The following is a 5,666-nucleotide window of genomic DNA, read 5'->3' as shown; positions in this document are numbered from 1 at the left end:
GAGTACTGTTACTTTAGAGATTTATTACTCAAGTAAAAGTAAGGAGTAGTCACCCAAATATTTACTTGAGTAAAAGTAAAAAGTATGTTGTGAAAAAACTACTCAAGTACTGAGTAACTGATGAGTAACATACACACACATATATATATATATATATATATATATATATATATATATATATATATATATACACACACATTTATATATATATATATATATATATATATACACACACACACATATATATATATATATATATATATATATACACACATATATATATATATATATACACACATATATATATATATATATACACACATTTATATATATATATACATATATATATATATATACATTGATATATACAGTATATAATTTATATTTATTTATTTTGCCGTTTTTGTTTACATGTTAAAGGTGTTTTAATGAATATACATGCATGTTTAACACATATAGATTCCTTTCTTTCATGAAGACAAGAATATAAGTTGGTGTATTACCTGATTCTGATGACTTGCATTGATTGTAATCAGACAGTAGTGATGATAGCGTCCACATTTTCAAATGGAGGAGAAAAAAAGTTCCTCCTTTCTGTCTAATACCACATGAAAGTGGTTGGTTTTTGGCATCTTATTTGTCCAGCTTCCATATTCGTTTTTATACACTTTACAAGAAATACATTGGCGGCAAACGCCGTAGCTTGCTAGCTTGTTTGCGCTGGCATTTCGGAGACTCTTGTTTTGAAAGCGCAGGCGCGATGGAGCGGCACTTTTATTGTGAAGACAGGAACTGTGCAGTCGGTCTTTAGGCTTTTGACGGGATGTACGGTTGAAATAAAAAAGGGTCTTTTTTCCTTCACACTTTTCATTGATTGATTGAAACTTGTATTCGTAGATTGCACAGTACAGTACATATTCCGTACAATTGACCACTAAATGGTAACACCCCAAGTCAGGTCATGTGACCGCCTGGCTCTGTTTTATTGGTCCAACGTCACCAGTGACTGCATCTGATTGGTGGAACGGAGTGAACGTCACCAGTGACTGTATTTGTTGAAACGCAGGCACTATGAAGGTCTGTCTGACAGACCAAAACAAACAAAGCGTGCATTAACAGATCGATAAAAATTAGTAGCGAGTAGCGAGCTGAATGTAGATAAAAGTAGCGGAGTAAAAGTAGCGTTCCTTCTCTATAAATACACTTAAGTAAAAGTAAAAGTATGTTGCATTAAAACTACTCTTAGAAGTACAATTTATCCCAAAAGTTACTCAAGTAGATGTAACGGAGTAAATGTAGCACGTTACTACCCACCTCTGGCCGCGGCATAGTGGTTGAAACACTGATCTAGTGTGTGCATGCCGTTTAACAGCCGACCATTGGAAAGAAATGATGAAACGGCTGAATATGCAGAAGGTGCTTTCTCACATTGGAAATTCATAAGCAAAGGGTGACAGTGAATCCCTTAATATCACAAGTTGGCCGTTGTTATGGCTAAGCAGTGAGACGGGAGCGATAGAGAGAGGAGACAGACGGAAACACTGACGGTGGCGGCAGCGTAGTAGCTAATGTCATTTCAGTTTAATCATCGCATGGGATCATGGGGTTCATGAAAATTCATTTGCATATCATTAAATAGAGAGAGGTTATTTGGCGTGGGCAGCCAAAATGGGATTGGATGAAGACGGGGGAAAAAAATGGCAAATGGAGGCGCTTGTTATTAAGCAGCAATGTTTTATAGTCTGCCAGCCGATTCATTTAATTTGGAGGTAATTAAAATGTGTCAGACTCAATCAATCATTCCAACAGGCATGCTATCAATATTTCTGTCTGAAAAAAAGAATGACTGACATTCTCCAATAACTGACCTTCAGTCCTTCATTTTACTGTGAGTTTGACCCATTGGGCGCCGTCTAAAATAGCCAAACATCCATAATAATAACGACGTGTCGAGTCAAGGCGTCAATCTGCGACGCCCCGCTCTGCACGTCTTTTTGACCTGAACAGTAAGCCGCCGCTGGTGCCTGCATTGCTCATTTGCATAAATGCTATAATTAGACCACCTTTTCACATGCAGAGCAGTTTGACAACATGGCAATCAAGCCCCTAACACACACGTACTGAAGATGACACACACGCGCACACACACACTCCGCCGTGACCACCCCGTATCATGCCGAGTCTGTTGTCTGTGAGCAGGGAGTGTAAAGATTAACATAATCCAGCTAATAAGTGTGAGTAATATTCACACAGTGACACGTGGCGCAGGACATTGTCCTGCTGATGCGTATTTGTATCTCATTATAGATGTAAAGTACTATGGGTGGGGGTGGCATGAGTGGGGGATTGTATGGCATCACAAAAGAAGTGTAGGGCCTAAACGGAAAGACGCCAGGAAAATAAGCATAAGCTTCAATATCTTCATAGCATGTTTTACATTTGTGGTGTGCAAACTAGTTTTAATGACTTTGCAGTGTTTCTCTGCACACAATATGTTTATTACTATACATTTTACTACCTTTCACTCAATCAAAATGGTATTTTATGTAGCCATACTTTATGATACTGACCCTAGTTACAAGCAGAGGTGGGTAGTAACGCGCTACATTTACTCCGTTACATCTACTTGAGTAACTTTTGGGATAAATTGTACTTCTAAGAGTAGTTTTAATGCAACATACTTTTACTTTTACTTGAGTATATTTATAGAGAAGAAACGCTACTTTTACTCCGCTACTTTTATCTACATTCAGCTCGCTACTCGCTACTAATTTTTATCGATCTGTTAATGCACGCTTTGTTTGTTTTGGTCCGTCAGACAGACCTTCATAGTGCCTGCGTTTCAACAAATACAGTCACTGGTGACGTTCACTCCGTTCCACCAATCAGATGCAGTCACTGGTGACGTTGGACCAATCAAACAGAGCCAGGTGGTCACATGATCTGACTTAAACAAGTTGAAAAACGTATTCGGGTGTTACCATTTAGTGATCAATCATACGGAATATGTACTGTACTGTGCAATCTACTAATAAAAGTTTCAATCAATCAATCAATCAATCAAAAGTGTGAAGGAAAAAAGACCCTTTTTTATTTCAACCGTACATCCCGTCAAAAGCCTAAACACTGACTGCACAGTTCCTGTCTTCACAATAAAAGTGCCGCTCCATCGCGCCTGCGCTTTCAAAATAAGAGTCTCCGAAAGCCAGCGCAAACAAGCTAGCAAGCTAGCAAGCGACGGAGTTTGCCGCCAATGTATTTCTTGTAAAGTGTATAAAAACGAATATGGAAGCTGGACAAATAAGAAGCCAAAAAGCAACCACTTTCATGTGGTATTAGACAGAAAGGAGGAACTTTTTTTCTCCTCCATTTGAAAACGTGGACGTTATCATCACTACTGTCTGATTACAATCAATGCAAGTCATCAGAATCAGGTAAAACACCAACTTATATTCTTGTCTTCATGAAAGAAAGGAATCTATATGTGTTAAACATGCATGTATATTCATTAAAACACCTTTAACATGTAAACAAAAACGGCAAAATAAATAAATATAAATTATATACTGTATATATCAATGTATGTGTATATATATATATATATATATATATATATATATATATGTGTATATATATATATATATGTGTGTATATATATATATATATATATATATATATATATATATATGTGTGTATATGTTACTCATCAGTTACTCAGTACTTGAGTAGTTTTTTCACAACATACTTTTTACTTTTACTCAAGTAAATATTTGGGTGACTACTCCTTACTTTTACTTGAGTAATAAATCTCTAAAGTAACAGTACTCTTACTTGAGTACAATTTCTGGCTACTCTACCCACCTCTGGTTACAAGATTAAATTGTACTTAATATCGCGGTCGTCGATTTTATTCTAGAATCCCACAAAATCCGAGGAAGGTTTGCACCGATTCTTTTACTCATTAGCCTGAACACACACACACACACAAAAAAACAGAAAGCAAAAGCGTTTGCAGCAGAACGCAGGAAATATAAATAGTGTATTTGCGTTTGAGGCCTGGCTCTGCCACATGATTGATTGGGATGGTGTGGCTACCATTAAAAAGTCATTTAAAAGATGGATAGGGACCACATTTCCAAATAAAAACCACTTTATACCTGATGAAGTGCTGAACAAACTCTCTTTCTGAGACAGTTACTGATGACTAGGAGTGCGACTGAGTGTTATGCAAGCACCAGCTCAGTAACAACTGGAGAAGGAACCACAATCAGCATGTTGGAAAGTGTGATTGTGTTAGTACATTTAAAGCAGGGGGCGGACCGCCATTTTACTAGCCCTAGGGTGGAAAAAAAGATGCTGCAATATTAGAGGTGTCGAGATGAACGTTCAAACAATTTTTCATTGTTACGGGTTCTGAAATTGTTTTTAGAATTGCACACGGAGGGAATATCCGCCCTTGATTTAAAGCATAATGTCGTTTTTTGTTCAAGAGGTAGTCAGTGTATGTCCCAAACAGGCCTCCTTAGACACTTACTTACATGGACATGAAGGCAAAAGTGCAACTTCATCCTGCACCTTTTTTTCCAAAAAAGCAAATCGTGCAAACATATTTCTGCTCTGTCTCTTTAATTCAGGCTTCTACCACGGCAGCATGCTTTGGGCTTCATGCATAAACATGAGCTGGCCTTTCAGCTCTCTCCTCACATAACCAATCTAAATCTAAATGAGCCCCCACTACAGATTCACCAGCAGGCAATGACATTACACCCCTCCCCACACACACACACTCATACAACACAGCCCAACCCCCTCGTACCTTACCCAGCTTCCCCCAGCGACACATATACACCAGCAGGCAATAATTTCACGCCATTCCTCAAAGCCCCCCACACTCATACCCCTTTTTGCTGCAACCCCACCAGCTGCACAGTGCTCATTTGATTAAGAAGGGGGAGGACAGGGAGAAGGAAAAATGGTGGGGGATCACTTTATCAGGATGACTTTCTAAGATGGCTATCATCAGCTGCAAAGCAATCTTAAGCTCTCTTCTGTGTTTGCTTTACTTTTTGTTCCCCCTGCATATCCATTTTGTCTGCGAGTCGTACGGTTGGTGCAAAGCTCTGTAATGGACGAATAAATGGTTTGTTGATGGGGCTCAAAATGCAGTTATCAGTTCGTGCTGCACACCGTCAACGCAGGGCCTTCGAGTTTCAGTTTTGACTCTCTTGTAAAGAAGAACGCCAACAATTGGATAAAAAGCCAACCACTCTTTGAAAATCTGCTTATCCTAAATGTGCTGTAGTGAGCATTTTTTTCCCTCCCAGTCATAAAACGTACATTATCATCATCAGCAGGAGCAGCGGTGTAATTCATCCAAAGTCGTTAATATTCCTCATATCATTTAGTCACAAAGGAAACTCATCTGGCTGAATGTCACAGATGTAATTAATGAAGTGACCCTAGAGGTCATGCCTCCATTCACCAAAGAGCTTCCACGCTTTGGCGTGTTACACACACACACGATTACACATGAAAAGCATTCAAGCCAGACATCCAGCACCACGGATAAAAGCTACCTGCAATATGAAGATTATTTATTAAGAAGATTTTAAAAAAAATAAACCGTGACATCGCACAACATATAAAAAAGGGATGAGACCAAAGCA

The sequence above is a fragment of the Nerophis lumbriciformis genome, linkage group LG10 (assembly GCF_033978685.3).
Source record: "Nerophis lumbriciformis linkage group LG10, RoL_Nlum_v2.1, whole genome shotgun sequence".
Lineage (NCBI taxonomy): Eukaryota > Metazoa > Chordata > Actinopteri > Syngnathiformes > Syngnathidae > Nerophis > Nerophis lumbriciformis.
This window is presented reverse-complemented; position numbering follows the sequence as displayed.